Here is a 19,037-nt window from a genome sequence, read left to right on the forward strand (position 1 = left end):
GGAGGGTTCGATCTTCTGTGCTTTCGTCTGGGGTGGTGTGGCCCAGGGCTCCAGCAGGGCCTGCCCTGGACTGGAGGTGTACACAGGAGGGCCGGGGCAGCAAGGCATAGAAGGTCCTCATGGGACCTTCTGTGGGCACCTTCCGTTTTTGCAGAAGACAGCTTAGTCTAGGAAAGTGAATTTGTTCTGAGTATGACCGTGCGTACAGGAGCACCAGCACTGGGGGAAGGGCGGTGGGGTTGCCCTGGTGTGCTGAAACCCCACTGTGGTGCTCACCATCCCCGATAGCAGCCTTCTGGAGGGGCCCTGCAGGGGTTTGGAAGGCAAGCTGGGGGTCTGTCGGGCCATCCCACTGGGAGCCCCTCTGTGGCCTTTGGGAACCCTCTGTCCCTGGTCTTTTATGTCTTTCTGTGTTTTGGATCTCTCTTCCATTTTCTCCATTTATCAGTAGGATTTTGTAAATCATTTTCCTTAGTAGTGTAGAAAAGCTGGGGTGGGGCCCCGTCTACACTTGGAGGTGAATAGCCCAGATCAGCCTCTCTGCACCTGGCTCCATGCTGCCACGGTTCTTGGAAGAGCTGAGCGCACCCTGGAATGAAGGACTAGCAGGGAACAGCAGAGCCAGGCTAGCAGCCAGCAGTTCTGGGTCTGGCATGCTGGGGGTGTCCTGGTGGGACAGAGCAACTTTGACTTTTGCCTTCAGGCAAAACAGCATCTGTTTGTGCAGCTGATAGAGTATGACAGCCTGGCAGGTGGGTGATCTATGTCATTCTTCACTGGGCAGCGGGGAGTCAAGCAACCTGTATTGCAGGAACTTTTTATGATTGCATGTGGCTGTGAGGTCACTGGTGTCATGAGTCACCAGTGGTGGATGTGCAGTCATTTTCCATCTTTCTGTGGTGCTCTTGCAAGTACAGTGTCCCCAAAGGTTCCTACTGCAAGGGAGCAAGAGTTGGTTGAACTGTGACAGCACCCAGACAGGTGCACAGCCCTGGTTCTCCTGGACAGGAGGGCTGGGTAGCACTCTCACCTGGTGGGAGCGGATGGCACTTCAGGGTATTTGAGTGAGTATCTTCATTTTGAGACATTGGCTAAAATTGCTTGTTGAGATAACATCTTTACTGTTGTTTTCCACAAAGTCAGGATCCATATTTTGTGGTTTAATATAAGCTAAATACATAGTTTTCATAAGTTATTGTTGATACAGGAAGCCTGTGCCTTCATAGTTTGTTTGGATGCCATTCAATTCAATTTCACATGCACATTCTGGCTGGTAACCAAACTGTGCCACTGGGAAACTGAACCTAAACTCACAATGGGCAAGAGCTTCAAGGCCTGGGTCCGGGGCACCTGCTCCAGAATATTCCACAGGCAGATTTTGAAATGTTCTTGAGTCACATTCTTTCCTTGGATGGTTAGGAAACTTCTAGATTGGCCAAACTCAGAATCTCACTGAACGTGGGGGTCTCTTCCCACCACAATAGATTTAGAGGACCAACCTAAAATAATGCCAGGAATCGTCTTACGTTTTACGTAGTTTTTTGACCATCAGTGTTACCTTGGGATTTTGAACATCAGTGCTACCTTGGGATTTTAGAACCTAACATGAGTAACTGAACTTAGCATGAAGCCCATTTGTGTGTTTGGTAAACAGATGCTTGCGCAGGGACGGTGGTGCCCTGTTAGAATCACCCTGGTCCCTGAGCTGCTGCACTGATAGGGGAAGGACAACACCGCGGGGAGTTCAGGGTCCTGATTAAATGAAGGGGTGTGGAAGCTATGTCAAGCCAGGTCATAGGCTGGGGGAGGTGTGGGCAAGGGCAGAGGCTGCTGCTGCTGGGCTGTGCAGAGGGTGAGGGGGGCAGCGGGAAGGGTGTGTGCGGGCCTCTGAGAGCAGGTTGGCTTTGGCCACAAGTGCAGTGCCTTGGGAGTTCTCGGAAGCAGTGTGTTCCGGAATGGGGATAAGACCGCTGCAGTTGGTGGCACAGCCCATGCCAGCCCAGAGCTGAGCTTCTACCTGTGCTTGTCCTGAGCCTTGTTTCCTGTTGTTGTATGCAGCCTCAGGACAGGCCATATGTAACGTGACACTGGACACTCCGTGCTCAGGCAGGGTCTTCTGGCTGTCTGGTGGCTGGCCTTCCTGGGGATTCTGGGCCAGCGCCTCTCCGCGCCATCTCCTCTTTTCTATAACTCCCCCGCCCACCCCGAAAGGCATGGCTGTGTACGCGAACGAGCCAGCGTTCTTTGCTCACGTTACATATGGCCTGTCCTGAGCTCGGCCTGGGCCCAGGCTGCATGTTTATTCCATGAGCCTAGCCTGTGAACCCCAGCGGAGGCCAGCTGCCCTGTTGTTCTTCTGTTCCTGGAAAGCTTGCTCTGCATGCACAGCCAGGGGCCATGCTAGGTGCATCCTGTCTCCTCTGCTGCCCTGTGTTTGGGAGTAGAAGTTGGCTCTCGTTTGATTTGTAGATGTGCTATTAATTTGTCCTCATTCTTGGAAGCAAGTTGGGAGCTCAGAGGAAGAGCTGCAAAATGTCAAACCCAGCAGTGGCCATCTGATGTGGTTGCTAATCACTACAATGTGTAATTAAGATGGAAGCATTTGATTTCCTTCCTTGCCAGACTTGGGCCTCATTTTGTTTACTCTCGTGAGTCCTGCTCTCTTCCTGTTAGGAAGTGTGCAGAGGTAGTGGGCTTTGGTGGGGTTTTCTGGGAATGGAGCTTCTGTCAGTGAGATGGTGGCATGGGGTCAGGCAGGAGCTTGGTGTGGTGAGCCTCCTGCACAGCTGTCACCCTTCACCTTCCCAGAGCTGGAGTGTTTGCTCTGCCTGTGAGGACCACCAAGGCCCATACGTACCTGATGTGGTGTCTCCAGAGAACTGCTGTTTATGCTACTCCCTCTGGGCTGCTTATGTGACAATCAGCTGTTCACTGGAGAGAGAGGTGTGTTAATTCTATGCCTTGAGTTTAGAGTAAATTTGTATGATGAGAACAATACCCTATGGTCTTCTCCCAGTTGGACCGCCAGTTCCGGTAGGGGTGCACCCTACAACACACCTGCCCAGTCCTCCGTAGTCAAGGCCATCAAAATGAGGAAAGGCTGAGAAACTGTCAGAGCCAAGAAGCAGCTAAGGAGGGTGACACCCTCGTGTTACATGGGATTCCGGAGGGATCCTAGAGGGGAGAAGCCAGGAACTCTGTCTGAACTCTCCATCTCAGCTGGCGGTGCTGTCCTAGTGATATGGAGTGTCTGTTGGCAGTGGAGACTGCAGGTTCTGGTGGCAGGACATGTGGGAACTCTATGTTCTATCTACTAGGGTTTTTCTTTGTTTTTTTTTTTTTTTTTGTCTTTTTGAGACAGGGCCTCGCTATGCAGTTCACACTGGCCTTGAACTCACTTTGTAGCTCAGGGTGTTCTTGAACTCACAACAATCCTCCTGCCTCAGCCTCTTGAGCTCACTTTAGGCCAGGCTGTTCTTGAACTCACAACAATCCTCCTGCCTCAGCTCCTGAGTGCTGGGTCTACGAGGTTTTTAGTAAAGTCTCTTCATAAAGTGGCAGTGCTTACTTCTTAAAACGAAGTAAGCTGTGGATATTCTGTCTTGCTCATTATTTCTTTGTAGTCATCTACGGTACGCACTCCAGCACCTGGCTTTTAATTTTGTTTTTAAATTAGGAACTCTTTATGGTTTGCATGTGGCTGTGAGGTCACTGGTGTCATGAGTCACCAGTGGTGGATGTGCAGTCATTTTCCCTCTTTCTGTGGTGCTCTTGCAAGTACAGTGTCCCCAAAGGTTCCCACTGCAAGGGGACAAAAGTTGGTTGAACTGTACCAGCACCCAGACAGGTGCACAGACGGGAAGTGTGGCACGGCGAGCACTTACCAAGGGGAATGTCCCCACACCAGAATGGGATGTCCCAGTCCCCTGAGTCCTGCCACCTTCCCTGTTACCCCACTCCTCTGCTCCTGGGAACCACCCTTCTAGCTTTAACGCCTTAGTTTCCCAGGTTTTGTTTTGTAGTTTGTATGAATGAAGTCATGTGCTATTTACTCTTTTTGTCTATCTTCTTTCAGCAGTTATGTTTGTGAGGTTTGTCAACACTGTGGCTTATGATGGTAGTCTGTTCACTTGCATGGGTGTATAATATTTGATGGTGTGAACCTGTCACACATCGTTCGATTGTTGTGGCATTTAGGTGGTTTCCAGCCTGGAATCGTTCTGTGCAGTGCTACGATAATTCTTGGAGATATCAATTGGTCTTCCTAAGTGTGCATTTCTTTAATAAGGTATACCTGTGCCAAGCAGCTTTTCAGATTGATGGCACCAGTTCAGCTCTAACCCGCTGCATAGGAGAGTTCCACCTTCACTGGTATCTGGTAATATCATTCTTTTTCATCCTAACTGCTTGGTTTAATTTGTATTTCCAAGATCAAAAGATGTTGAACACCTCTTCATGTGTGAATTGAGCAGCCAGATGTCTTCTTTGCTGATGAAGGGCCTATTCTGCCCCTTTAAGAAATCGATGTGTCTTTGCTTTTCTTACTGACTTTTTAGGAGCTGTTTATGTAGATTGGATATCCATCTTCCTGTTGGTTATTTCTGTTGCTATTTGATGTCAGTATATGGGTTGTCTTTTACTTAACTGGGTTTTTATTGATGAACAGTTGTTTTTAATTTTAATTTGGTCCAATTTGTTGTTTTGTTTGTGTCTACTTAAAGTCATAAGATAGTCTGCATTAATTTTGAGATGTTTCATCACTTTACTACTCACAAATAGGTGTATGGCCCATCTGAATACATACGTGTGTACATTATTTATGTTTGTATATATACAGTAATACCTCGGTTTACAAATGCTTCTGTTTGCAAACAGTTTGGTTCGCACACAAGCATTTGACAGAATTTTGCTTCCCTTCACAAACTCTGCATTAGGTGACAAACATGACCATGGCCATCTTCCCAACACAAACACAAACATCAATCTTCTCCAGAATCATGAAACAAATTGTTTGTAAACCAAGTTTCCACTGTGTGTGTGTGTGTGTATATATATATATATATATATATATATATATATATATATATATGTATGTATATTGTGAGATAGGAATTGGATACTTTTCCATTTGGGTATACTGTTAGCCCGATAATGTTTAGTTAAAAGATCCTGTGCTTTCTTTTATGCTATCCATTGCCAGTCAGGTACCTATGTATATAGGCCTGTTTCTGGACTTTATTCTATTCTTTGGTCCACTTGCCTATCTGTGTGCCCAGAGAGCACCGTCCTAACAAACTGTAGCTGTATAATTAGTCATAATGTCTCATAAGGTGCCTCTTCCACGTTCTTTTGAACTTTGTAAAGGTTGACTTGGTTCTTATTCCTTTGTATGTCCATGTGACTTTTAAAATCAGTTTTACAACTTGAACAGAGCACTTCTTGTAGTCTTTATTGAGATTATGCTGATTTGCATTTGATACAAATTTTGTTTTTTGTTTTTTGTTTTTTTTTTTTTTGGTTTTTCTTCGGTACCAGGAACCGAACTCACGACTTTGTGCTTGCCAGGCAGGCGCTTTGCGGCTGAGCTAAATCCCCAGCCCCTGATACAAATTTTGAGTTTGCCAATCTGTAAGTGTGGTATATGTGCTATTTATTTGGATCATCTTTAATTTCAGCCTACTTTGTAGTTTTCATTGTAGAGTTATTTCTTTCATTAGATTTGCTTTGAGGGGTGTAGAGTGTGTGTGTGTGTTTGCTGTTTTGTTTTTTAAAATTTCATTTTGTGCTTGTCATGATATTTAAAGTACTGTTAATTTTTGTATAGTCATATTGTCTCTAGATGCTTTGCACAATGTGCTTATTATTACAATTCTATCCTGGTACTTGACTGATTTAAAATTCATTGAATATGGTATCCATTGAGTTTTGGTGTGAAAATTTTGTCCTTGTTTGTTTGGTGCTGGGAATGCAGGCTAGAACTTGTTGGTGTCAAGGTGTCGCTTACCTCACAACTTGCTACCCTTCTAGTTTGTACTCAGTGTTGGTGCTCATGCCTCCTGGAACCAGTAACCAGAGGTACCCATGTACCACTGAACACTAATTTATCTGCCAGTTCTGTTGTTTAAAATTTAAATGTATCTGTGGATAGTGAATGTTTTATTTCTTTTTAACTTTTTATGTCTGTTTTGCTTTGCCACTCTATCTTGATCTTCAGTCAGAAGCTAAACAGCACTGGTGACACAAGTGAGCATTTGGGTCTTTTGGAATATCAAGGGAAATTTTCCATCATTGTATATGAAATTCGTTACGTGTTTTGTGTAAATAGTCTATCAGATTAATGGTGTTCTCATCTGTTCTTAGTTTGGTAAGAGTTTTTCTCATGAGTAGAATTAAAATACAAGATTTATGAAATTGCAAATATTTAATCTTTTTCAGTCTACAAAGCTGGCACATTTGGTTCAGCTTAATATATTAGGGTTTTTCTGCATCTATTAATCGTATATCTCTTCCCCTTTGTTTGATTCATGTGGTGAGTTTTCCTGATTTAGTCTTGAATGTTAATCTAACTGTACCTCTCTGTGATAATCACTGCAGTATACAGGTGGTCCCTACCCTGAAAGTTGTTCCACTTGGGATTTGCTGTGAGAGCAGTGCACATTCAGTAGAACCTGTCACTTTGTTTTTGAAGTTTGCTCTTTACTCAGATTAGTGAAGTAGGCACCCTACAGCTGCGAGCTAAAGCCTCCAGGCAGCTGTGGGACTGCAAAGGTGACTAACCCGTGCTGTCCAGGGTCTGAACAGTGGTGTAAAGCTAGGATGTTCAGGTGTTTGGGTGTGTTCGGTGCTTTTGGACTGAAGTGAGTGTTTTCACTGTATGATGGGTATGTTGAGATATAAACTCGTTATAAGTCAGAGAACATGTTATTTTTTAAATATACTGTTGGGTTTATTTTACTTATATTCACTTTTTTCATCTAAATTCATGAATGAGATTGACCTGTAATTTTCTTTCATTGAAATTTCTTGATTAAATTTTGATAGTAAGGTTATGCTATCTGCTTAAAATGTGATGAAGTTGCCCTCTTTTTCTATTCCTAAGATTGACAGTTTTTTTTTTTTCTGTAGAGAAAGTATTTTAAGCTTTATGGACCACATTGTCTCTTTTTCTCTCTCTCTCTCTCCCAGTGTCCGTCTGTCCTTAGTCCCCCGCCCCGCACCTTCTTGTTTAACAATTGTGCCCATTAATGATTATAAACTCCCTGGAGAGATGATTGGTTTGTGAGGGCATTAACCTGGTCAATGGGTTGACCCATTCATGAATTTATAGCTAAATGGGCTGTTAGGAGGTGGGGCCTAAATAGAGGAAGTAGATCATGGGGGCATGACCTTGGGGACGATATCTGGCTCTTGGCTTCTTCCTCTTGTGCTCTTCTTCTGCCCTCTGTTTCCCAGCTAGCATGAGATGAACATCTTTTCCTCTACCATGATATTTCTCAATTGGACTGAGCCAACCATGTACTGATCCTTCTGAAACATGAGTCAGAATAAACTATTTCCTCCTTTAAGTTGTATATGTTAGGCATTTTGTCCTACTAATGAAAAAACAAAGTAAAAATGTGTTTTACTTTGTAGGTTGCACAAAAAGTCAGGCCACAATCTGTATGTGGCCTGTGGGCCATAGTTTGTTTACCCTGTTCAAACACTTTGAAGAGTTCATATAGGATACTATTTCCTAAATGTTTAGAAGAATTCACCAGTAAACTTACCTTGGAGTTTTCTTTATGGGAGTATTTGTAAATTACATCCTCAACTGATACAGAACTATTTAGAGTTTCTGTTTTGTGTGTGTATCAGCTTTGTGTATTTAATTTTTTTGAAAGTTATTTTGTTTGTTTCAATTGAATTTGCAAGTGCATTGATATAAAAGTTTGTAGAACTATTTTTGTAATATCTGTAGGATTTGTAGTGACATCCCTTTTTCATTCTTGATATTTTTTATTCTTTTTCTTTATTGTACTTACTAGGGATTTATTACTTATATCAGTATTTTTAAAGAACCATGTCTGGTTTTCTTGATTGTCTATACTCAATTTAAAAAATCAGTTTCTGTTCTTATTACTTTGGTTGTTTCTATTCTTCAGATTGACTTACTTAGTCTTTGTTGATTAAAATACATATTTATAGCACAGTTTTTTCACACTTTTGTAATAAATACATGTAAGGCTATAAATTTCCAGCTATGTATAGCTTTAGTTGGATTGTATGACTTTGTCGATGTCAATTGATTTATAATTCAGTTTAGAATATTATCTGAGTTCTTCTTTGATCCATGGATTATTTAGAAATGTATTGTAAAATTTCAGCCATTTATGAATTTTCTAGTATTTGCTTTTGTTTTGTTATTTCTCATTTACTTTCACTTTGGGCACTGGTATTACTATACATAATTTCAGTTTCTACAAATTCTTTGAGCTTTGCTTTGTCGTTGCCTGGTCAGTTTTGTAAGTGCTCTGTGGCCTTGAGGAGACTAAGTCAACTCTGGAGACCGTCAGCTCAGTTAGGTTTGTAACCCAGCTGTTCAGATCTTACAACTTCACCAGTTTCCTGTGTGCTTTTCAGTCTTACTCACAGTAGCATTTTAAAATCACCTGCCTTCATTGTGGATTGGTGTTGTTCCTCTTTTTAGACTTGCCAGTTTTTGCCTTTGTATATTTTGAAGGCTTGTTAAGCCCATGCAAACTTAGAGCTTTATGCCTTTTTGTTGGAATGAGGACCTTCTTATTTCTACGAAATGCCCATCTTTCTCCCCTGTGTTGTGCCTGGGTTAAAGTCAAGTTTGGGTTTCTGTGCAGGGTAGCCTGGTGCTTGCTGTCCCCCTCCTATTGTGTGGCTTTCTCGGGTCCCTTCCCCAGGGAACCCAGCATGTTGGCAGGCCCTGACCCCGCATCTCAGGCCAGGGCTCCCTTCCTGCCTAGGCGGCTCTGCTCCTTGTCCTCTGCTTCTGCATGCGAGTCAGCACTGGCCTAACAGGCCTCACTGCTTCTCTGTCCTCCTTGTCTTGTCCCCACAGGCCCTGCACCCGCTGCCTCCCTCTCCAGAGCCTTCAGCCCACAGAAGCCTGTCCATAGTCTTTGTCCTGTTGCCCTCGCTGGCTGGAGGGCTGTGACACAGGTAAAGTCCAGTTCGCTGAAGCTACAGGTGGCTGTGGAGCTGAGCCTTCAGGGCAGGAGTCTGTTTTCAGTCTGATGGGGGTGGGCCGTCAGTTTCTTCTCATCTCGGGCCACCCTGTTTCAGGTGTACTATAGGGGATGTTGCCTGAGCCTGGGGTGGCTTTAAGGCTGGCTTTGATCTTTATGGTACAGGAATAGCTGCTGGGCCTGTTTTAAAGTGCACTGGCTTGTGTCTGTTACCTTGAGCTGTTCTTACAGCGCTCTCATTCAGATATTTTATGAGGTGATTTATGTTGCACCTTATAAATGGTGTGAAATCTCCCAACTGGGAGGCGGTGGCCAGGACTGCCCTGCCCCTTCCTGCTTGCCAGTCCTTCCACCCGCCTCCTTCTCTTGGTTTTTACCATTTCCCCCCAGTATGAATGAAGAATTCATTCAGGATTTAGCTTGAGATAGACCTTGAAGGCATTGCTTCCCGTGCTGCTGATGCTGCAACTGTGCTAGGACATCTTTTGGCCTCAGGAGGGTCAGCCTGGCAGTGTGTTGGGGGAGCGTGACATGGTCTCTGTCCTCCTGTTTTTGTCCTCTGTCAAGCCAGGAGGGGTATTAAATACTGTAGTTCTTAGGGCTGTGACTTCATGATCCTCACAGTCTAGTGGCAGCCAAGGCCAGAAAGGTTGGAAGTGAGCCACAGGCCAGTACATAGATGTTCTAGGAATTTCTCTGCTTGGGGCTGGCGTGCAAATCAGTTTAACTTTAGTGGCTCTTTTAGGGTGGAGGAAGGCTGAGAGGGAAAACTATTTTCCCACTTTAAAATTTACATTTTTACTTAGTAACCTGTGCGTTCCATGTAAATGGTTGGTTATGCGTACCATGTTTGCTGTGTTACATTTAAGCATGTATTTGATCCAATACAGTTGCTCCTTTAAAACATTTGAACATGAATGTACTTTTATTTATAAGTTGACTCAGAGACTGCTTAGTTTCAAGGTAGCCAGCATTTTTTTCTATACCAGGAGCTGAAGCTGTTTGGCTGGAAGGCCTTCCCATGTTATAGTGAAGCACTTACTTTGTTTTAGAAATTGGCTTCCTCATAAGAGGAAGAGATAAAACAGATACAAGAGTCTGCCATTTTTGGAGCTAATAGCAGTCTGTTTTTGGTTGGTGGAGAATCTTCGCTTGGAGTGGTGGTGATAATGACAGTCATGGGACCAGAGCTGTCACCTTCCTGCAGTCCTGATGCTAGGCAATTGGCCAGGGCCCCAGGGGTCTGAGCTCAGGCCTTTGGAGCATGGCAGAATTAGTGTCAGCCGTGGCCTCATGGCTGTTTCTTTGAGACACCCTTGGGCAGGGTGACCTTAGGGCAGGGCAGTGGGCAACCCCATCCTGGGTGTTTAGTAGGCTTACCTGGCCATGCAATCTGCATGTGGCCTTGACGTCTACAGATTGGCTTGCTGTGTGAACCTGGCCTCCACTCCTGGGCCTTGGATCTGAGAGTTGAGGACTATTGTAGATCCTTACAGGGCCAGCCAAGTGAGGCCTGAGGGAAGCAGGCATGTAGCCCAGGGGCTCATCCTACCCAGGGACATTAGCTGCTGTCCTCATCCCAGGAATCTGGAACTGTCCTTAGCCATGGCCAGGCCCAAGTGCCTGGCAAGTTTCAATTTAGTCAGCCTTGTCAGGCTTGTGCCCTTTTATAAGTATAAATAACCCCTGTCCTTCAGTGTTCGAAATTTCAGGATAACTTGAACCTCAGTTCTCAAAACAAATCAAATGATGGTGTTTGTGTACATATCCACCTCTCCTCCTCTAGAGAGCCCAAAGTCTGGTCTGCAGACCTACCTGGTATCCCACCTGCTGCTGTTATACAGGGCACAGGAAGCAGGGGGAGCATGCAGGGGCAGCCCATTCGGGGAGGGGCACGGAAGCCCTCTGGAGGAGCCTGGGCCTGGTGTCCTGCTCTGCTGGGTATTGGACCAGCCCCGAAGGTGTGAGTCAAACTTTACGTTTCAGCTTTCTCCTCTTTTGGTGGCTAGTGATATAAACTTTAAAACCCAGTTCCTGAGAAAGGAATTTTACTAGCAGATGACAAAGATTGAAGACTTACTTCCTGTCATTTCTACAGTGGGACCCACCCTTGGGGTATGCACAGCTGTTGGGCCCTGGAGTAGCCTAGCCCCAAGATAGACTGCAGCGGGGGTCTGGTGCAGGGTGGTGTGGACATTTGCAGCAGGGCCAGGCGGTGTAGCAGGGTCCCCAGCCCAGGTCTCGGCTCAGTCTGCCCACAGCACTGCCTGGGAGTCCTGTGTGCGCGGTGGGAGGAGGGAGCTCAGCTTACGTTCCAGGCCTCAGGCCGGTCAGTGGCCGCCAAGTGGTTTCTTAAAAAGAATTCCTCCTCCCCTGATTAATTTCTGGCATGCAGCACCAGCAAGCTCTTGCGTCAGTAGATCATCACAAACCCCCAGTTGTCTGGGTCAGACATAAACACTAAGCCCAGCTCCACTGCTCCTGATACCCAGCCAGGGCTGGCTGCCCTCAAAGCCTCAGGATGGGCAGCTAGAGATAGAGACAGCCAGGGATCACTGCAGCTCACAACAGAGTCCTCTCTTCAGGGTGCAGAGCCTGGCATACATACTGTGCCTGCTGGGGATGACGCTGGGTAGCGGTGTGACTCACTGAAGTGTCTGCTGCCTCTTGCAAGTCTCATTACCCCCAGGAACATTGCTCCCTCTGGGGGTGCTCTGGAGGGTTTAGAAAGGCCCCAGGGGAGTTTGGCATGGTGCTGTGTCAGCACCAGGGGAGCATAGGGGTTGGATGTTGTACTTCTCACTGTCCACAAGTCAGGGCTTCCTGCTGGGATCCAAAGAGCTCAGAGACTCAGGCAGGACTTGCCCCTGCTCTGTGGGCCTCTGTAGACCTGCATTTGCCCTGTCTTATTTATTCTCATGGCTCCCCCTTGGTCTGGGGTTGGGGTACCTTTGTGGTGCTCAGCTGTTGAGAGAAGTGGCCAAAACACGTGAAAAGCTCTCTCTAGTCTGGTGACCAGTGAGTATCCTCAGCCGAAGTGTAGTTAAATGTCCTGTTATGGCTCCTCCAGGGCTTCTAGCAGAATGAATGGGCCTCTAGGTTTTCCTGGGAATCCCAGCAACTAGCAAGTACAGTGGTGACTGACTCCCTCTTACTGGTTGATGATGCAAAAATCAGCACTTCCAGAGTGTCTTGAAGGAGCTTATGTCCCCAGTGGGCATTCAAGACGTCAGCCTCTGGAAACTAGCAGCCAGCAGATGCTGGGGGACACACAGCAGGCCCAGGGCACACTCAGGAGAGCTGGGTCAGGCTATGTCTTGTGTGTCACAGCCCATAGCAGCCCCAGAGGCAGAGTGGCCCATCAGGGCCAAGTCCTTGGCCACTTGGCTGGGTGCCGAGCATCCTATTTCAGGGTCTTTTATTTCTGCTTGTTTTCCACCCATGCATAAGGCTGTGATAAGGAATACAATGTAAAGGAGGTTCATGAACGAAAAGTGACTCTGAGGTGTCAGTACTACTGACTTTATGTTGTGTTGGGGAAAGACAGATCTCTTTCAGCCAGGAAGAGCTGCGTCTCCATCCCTGGTCATCAGAGCTCTTCAGAAGTTTGACCTAGAGCACCATGCCTTCCATTCTGCCTGAGCAGCGTGGGCACAGGGTGTGGATGGTCTCTGCATATGTCCTTGGAGAGGGGAGGGATGCTCATCCAGCCTCAGCATGCCCGTTTGTGTCACTGGCTCATCTTAGCTGCATGGCCTTTCTTGGGAATGGGCTGTTTACATTGCAAGTGCAGATGCTGGGCTCCAGGGCTAGCCAAGGGCCCTGTGGCTTCCTGGGGAGCTCTGCATATCAGAGGTTCTGGGACACGTGTGCAGTGAAGGCAGTTAGACAGTCATCATAGGTGACAATTTTCCCAGAAGCAGGTGCAGATGGGGACCCATTCATGAGTGATGTGGTCTCACTTGTTCCTTGTGTCTCCTCCCTGGAACTCACAGGGCTGAGAGGTCGAGTCTGTGGCTCTGGTTTGCTGTTCTTCAAGATGGGAGCTGGGAGTTTGTCCTTTGTGTGGTCAGGGCTGTCTTGAGAACTGCTCCAGCAGGAGTTTTCATGCCATTTGGGGTGTTCAGGTGGTATGGGTGTGGGGTTCTGAGACCAGAGAGGCAGCAAGCCATTTGCTCACTGGGCTGCCAACTATGCAGGCTCGGAACCCCTGTGTTTAATACAGACCCGTGCATGCTGCTATCCATTCTCTTGCATTTTCTTTTAGTCTTCAAGTTTATCTTGTACCAGTTAATAAAGCAGTCTCGTACTCATACCTGAATGCTTCCTAGTCTGTTTTCCAAAATGGGTACCAGTCTGTGTTCATCATACCTGTTTTTAATTGTTGTAAAATACAAATAATGTAAACATTACTGTTTGCATAATTTTAAAGAGAATAGTTCAGCGATGTTAAGTACTTATACATTGTGCATCCATCACCACCACCCATCTCCAGAAGACTTTTGTCTTCCCCAACCCAGAGACTTCCCCACCCACACTGACTCGCCCTTGCCCTCCCCAGGGAACCCCCTCTAGTCTCTGCCTCTGTGGATCGCTCTCCCCTCTCTACGTCCTTCAGATCACTGGAATAGACAGTACCTGTGCTTTTGTGCCTGGCTCGCTTCACGGGGTGCAGCGTTTCCAGATCCACACATGTGTGGCATGGGGCATCCCTTCCTTTCTTCTTAAAATTGAATAATGAATGCATCACATTTTGCCTGGCTGTTCATCTGTTGGTGGACATTTGGGTTGTTTCCACTGTTTGGCGCTTGTGAATATTACTGCTGTGAGCACTGGTATACATATGTTGAGTCCCTGCTTTTAGATCTTGTGGCATATCCCTGGGAAGGGAACTGCTGAATCATGTGATGTGTAGTTGTTAGGAAATCTCCAGCATGTTTTCACGGAACCAGTTTATATTTTTACTAGCAGTGCACAAGGGTTCCAGTTTTTTTCCTTCTTCTCTAACATTTCTTTTCTTCTTCTTCTTTTTTTTTTTTTTTTGAATGTAGCTATCCTAGTAGGTGTGAAGTAGTATTTTCCTGGAGTTTTGATTACTATTTGCCTGTTAATTAGCATCTTTTTATGTGCTTAGTGGCTATTTGTATCTTCTTTGGAGAAATGTTTATTCAGGTTTGTCTGCCCATTTTTGAATTGGTTGTTTTCTCATTGTGAGTTTTAGGAGTATTTGGTGGACTATGGATATCTGATTTACAGACACTTTCTTTTTAGTAGGTTGCTTTTCACTCTCAGTACACACAAGGTTTTACTTTTGAAGTTTATCATTTTTCTTTTGTTGTTTGTCTTTTGATAAGGAAGCTAAGAAACTGCTGCCAAATTCAAGATTATGAAGATTTTCCTATGGTCTCTTTTAAGAGTTGTATGGCTTTAATTTTTATCTTTAGAACATTGATCTATTTGGAGCTAATTTTTGCATATGGTATGAAGTAGGGATCTAGCTTCATTCCTTTCCTGTAAACATCCAGTTGTCCCAGCACCATGTGTTGAAGAGGATAATGTCTATTTTTAACCTGTAAGGCTGTAGGGGGAGCAGTGTGTCTTAGAGGAAAGATCTTGTTAATTTTAAGTTTTTCTTAGGAAGCATGATGAGCTACAGTGCTTTTCCCTTCCCAGCTCTGTGCAGATTTGCTCTTCCTAAACCAGGATTTTGCAACCATTTTTGTAATTTCTTCTTTTCTGACTCCTGTCCCTCCACTGTGTTCCTACATCGGTATCTTTTCTGCACTTTCTTCAGCTGTGTCTACCTCTCCTGGGGATGGAGACATTGAGAAATGTAGAATTCAAGGCCTTCTGTAAAAGACAGAACAGGTGATGTGCCACCTAAGCTCAGGCTGCGTTGACTGCGAGCTCCTGCACCTAGGAGCGGGGCTTTCCCAGCCACCCTCAGCCGGCTGTACACACATAGCTCTGGTCATTTGTCTGCCACATGCTGACAGTAGGCTGTGGAGCAGGGGCCACAGCACACACGTGGCAGGCTGCTTGGACCAGTCTGGCAAGCACATCAGAGCAGGCTTTGCAGGGAACAGGATTAATGTTGTCTAAAGAGTTTGAATGTTGCTGTTCCTGTATTTAATGGGAGCTGCCTGAAGACGCAACTTATTTTGTGCCCTTGCTTGTGATTTTCTTTCTTTACCACCATTTCTGCCTGGGCGGATATGGAGCGCTGGGCAGATGTGGAGCTCTGGGTGGATGTGAAGCACTGGGCAGATGTGAAGTACAGTGGTTTGTACTTCACACTGGTTTGTCATGACAGGATTGGTTTTCTCATAGGATGCCATGGGCTGTGTTTCTTTCAGCTAATGGTGGTTAAATTTTGCCTTTGCATGTCCAGTCTGGATTTCAAGCTCAGGGTCATTCTAGTGCTATATGTTTGAAAACATTCCTCAGATGCCCGAAGTTTCTTATTGTGTTATTGCTATTATTGTTACTTTCTTTGTTTTGGCAATACTGGGGTTTGATTCCAGGACCTTCACACTGAGCTGTACCCCAGCCCTTTTTATTTATTTATTTTGAGACAGTCTTGCTGTGTTGCCCAGGCTGGGCTTGAATTTGTGATTCTCCTGCATCAGTCTCCAAGAATGATGGAATTATGGACATATGCCACAATGCCAGCTTACTAGTACAGTTTTTAAACTGCTCTTCAGCTCTACCTTTCAGATTTTACCAATCCTAAGCATTGTAAAAGCTCTGTTAGCTTGGTCAGTATTCTAAGTGCATGCGGTGTGCATGACCCCATTCAGATGTACTCGATGCTGCCTGGGTTTTAGGGAAAACTGTGGGGGATGTATTTCATTCTGAAATTTTCAGGGTTCCTTGTAAATTACAGCTTTTAAGAGCGAAGCCTGTTCTTGCCTTGTGACACCGCTGTCTGCTCAAGTGGTGGTACATGTTTCATGAGTGTGTGACTTACTGCCCTACTCCTCACGCACCTTGATGGAGTGGGGCGTGAGCAGCACGCGTAGGAGGGCTTTTGGTTCCTGTCAGGATCTGTTCCTCTGCTGGCCCAGGCTGAGTTGGGAGGAGACCCTGCTCTGCTGTCTTCCTGCTTGTCCATGTGGAAGAGGGGCTTTCCAGGCCGCAGTGCTCCTGCTGCTGGGCTGCAGGCTTTTGAGGCAGAAGCTGCTTTGCACTGTGTCCTCTACTGCTGGCATGACAAGCTCTTTCATAGTGCCTCTCCAGGCTGTGGTGCCTCCTGTTGATTTTTGCATGAAAGCAGTTTTCTTAATAACTGGGAATTACTCCCTTTTCCCTTAAAGGTTAAGCTACAGTCTCATTTTAACTTCAAGCTTGACAAGGCCAAAAGCTATAAAAAAGGAAGGAAAATGGTCCCTGTCATTACCCTCCAGCCTGCAATAGCTGAGAGGGACACAGTTCTGAGATGGTGAGTTACATGTGGTGTAGATTCTTTAACAGGTCCCCAACCATGCCCACACTCCTACCTGCATGTAGCTGCAGGATATTTGAGTACTTAGAAATCCTCTCTGAACAGTAGTTTAATGTTGTTATCCACAGATCTTTGTGTTTGATTATTCTCACTATTTCTTGGATCAAGTTCCAGAAATAGGCATGCTGGGGCAGGGGGCTCACTTTTGGGAGTATCTGCTGTCCCTTGAGTCATCTGTGGTGTACCAACTAGCTGTGTGTGAGCCCCTTTCTCATCACTGGGACTCGGTACCCTACTCCGCAACTTGACGAAAGGTTTTATTTGTCTCATTGTGTCATGGGTTCAGTCCAGTTTATTTGGAGCCAATTGGCTGGCTCCAAAGCAGAAATGGTGGAAGGGCCTGGCGGAAGACAGCTCTCTCCATGGAAGCCAGGAAGCAGAGAAAGGAGGAGCCAGAGGCAAGCACACAGCCTTGCAGGGCACACCACAGAGACCCACCTCCTCCAACCAGGCCCTGCCTCCTGATAGTACGTCCAGCTATGAACTCATCAGTGAATTAGTCCACTGATGAGTGTGGTGCCCTCGTAATCCAGTCACCTTTGAGAGCCCCACCTTTGAACATGAGATACTTCTGGGGGACATTTTAGCTCTAAACTACAACAGTGGTGGAGATGACGACTTTGGGATGGGTATAAGAAGAGAACTTGGCATGGCCAGCAGAGTGGCTGGTGACATGTGTGTGCCTCTGTTGGTGGGCAGAGGTGCCAGACCTGGAACTGTGAGCTCTTCATGGCTAGAATTGAGATGTGACAGTGGCAGTGTTGTTTCCTTTCCCTTCACGGTGGGTGCAGATGTCTGGGATGCCAGAGCCTGGGTGAGACAGGTTCGCTGCTCTCCACCCCACCCACTCAGACGTGACCTGCATGTATGCAGAATGCGCTGTTTTTCTGTGTGGGTGTTGTACGTACATGGTTCAACACTGAAAGATAACAGCTTAGTATGTGAATAGGTTCTAGTTGGTAAAGATTGAATTTGCTAGAATTTTTCTTGTTGTGCCACATTTTTTCCTGATGCTAAAAAGTTACCTGCAGGGGCCACAGGATACCAGCACAATTAGACTGCTTCTGAACCCAGACTGTTCAGCAGAGAGCTTCTGACGGTAAATAACAGCAGTGTTAGAAGTGCTGAGCAGTGAAGGAAGTATGCAGTTTATGTTGGGAGACACCAAGGAGCAAGAAGAGAATCCAGTAGGAAGTGTTAGTCGAACTATTCACAGAAAATGAACTGTTTTGCTACAGAAGGGAGAACTTACATTATTCTTAGAAAAATTAACAGTAGCTTTCCTGGATTGTGCATACCCAAACGAAAGGGTGTTGCAGGCTAGTGGCTGGGTCCCTGGGGGCAGAGTAGGAACATCTGACTGACTAGGCAAGTCTGAGGGTGGTGCCTTGGACTCCGCCTAGCGACCTGTGGTGGTGCATGGCAGGGGCTTCAGAAGGAACAGAGAAAGGAGCCTAGCAGAAGGTGCTGCAAAGTGTTTTCCCACTGGAAGGATTCTCAGCATCCATGGGAAGTGAGACTGCCCCAGCCAGAGGTGGTCAAAGGGTGTGTGTTAACTCTGCTCTGTGAGAAGAAACGGAAGTAAGTTGTTCCAGCCAGGGAGAGTCGCTTTGGGTGTGGGACTCTGTGAAGGACCCAGCCACAGACTTCCTGAAAGAAGTGTACCTGCTTCTTGGGGTGACTGTTTAGTGTTTTCCCCAAGTTTTCTCATTGTTGACATTATGATTGGCTCTAAACGAAAAACTCATCTACTTTTGTGAGGCTCAAAGGGCCTGAATTTTAGAATCTGTTAGAAGCAACCATAAAACAAAAAATATATGCACATTTTATTTATGAGCATAATTGTAGAACCCTGAATAGAATATCAGGGAAAGAATATACCAGCATGTTCTATTGCGCAGTTACTCATTACCACAGGTTTGTTACAGGAATGCTGTTGTACAAGGAAAGCTGTATTATTCATGTAAAAATGGACTGTTTTAGAAGAGGAAAAGAAATTAGATGAAATTCATATTCCAGTTTTCATACTTAAAAAATCCCCAGCCTGGGGAGAATGTGTAGTTCTTAGAAGTTTTAGGTTAGGGACCTTCTAACTTGTCTCATGGCTGGGAACTCTGGAGACCTTTTGCCAACGAGGGGTGCATTCTGGGGGCACATCTGGTTGGTGCATCTGTTCATGTGGCTTTAGATATCAGCAACTTCATTGGGATGGGGAAAACCAAAATAGGTAAGATGATAAGGCCCCTACAAGATTCAGTAAATTCATTTCTAAGAAACTCTCAGTTTTGGTTTTGCCAGCAATTAAAAGTTCAGTAAGGTTGATTGTTTTGATTACA

The 19,037-nt window shown here is 45.7% G+C and overlaps 1 protein-coding gene across 9 annotated transcripts in view; it reads left to right on the plus strand.

Moving 5' to 3' along the window:
- Hdac4 (histone deacetylase 4) overlaps window positions 1-19,037 on the plus strand; it is a 256,470-nt gene that overhangs the window by 40,946 nt on the left and 196,487 nt on the right. The window contains exon 1 of one of the 9 annotated variants that reach the window (XM_005411178.2): window positions 9,148-9,171. The exons of the other annotated variants lie outside the window; for them this stretch is intronic. The gene's annotated coding sequence lies outside the window, so the exon portion shown is untranslated. Of the gene's footprint in view, window positions 1-9,147; window positions 9,172-19,037 lie in introns of those variants that run through there. 9 annotated transcript variants of the gene reach the window in all.

This window comes from Chinchilla lanigera, unplaced genomic scaffold (assembly GCF_000276665.1).
Source record: "Chinchilla lanigera isolate Chin_1 unplaced genomic scaffold, ChiLan1.0 scaffold00141, whole genome shotgun sequence".
Taxonomy (NCBI): domain Eukaryota; kingdom Metazoa; phylum Chordata; class Mammalia; order Rodentia; family Chinchillidae; genus Chinchilla; species Chinchilla lanigera.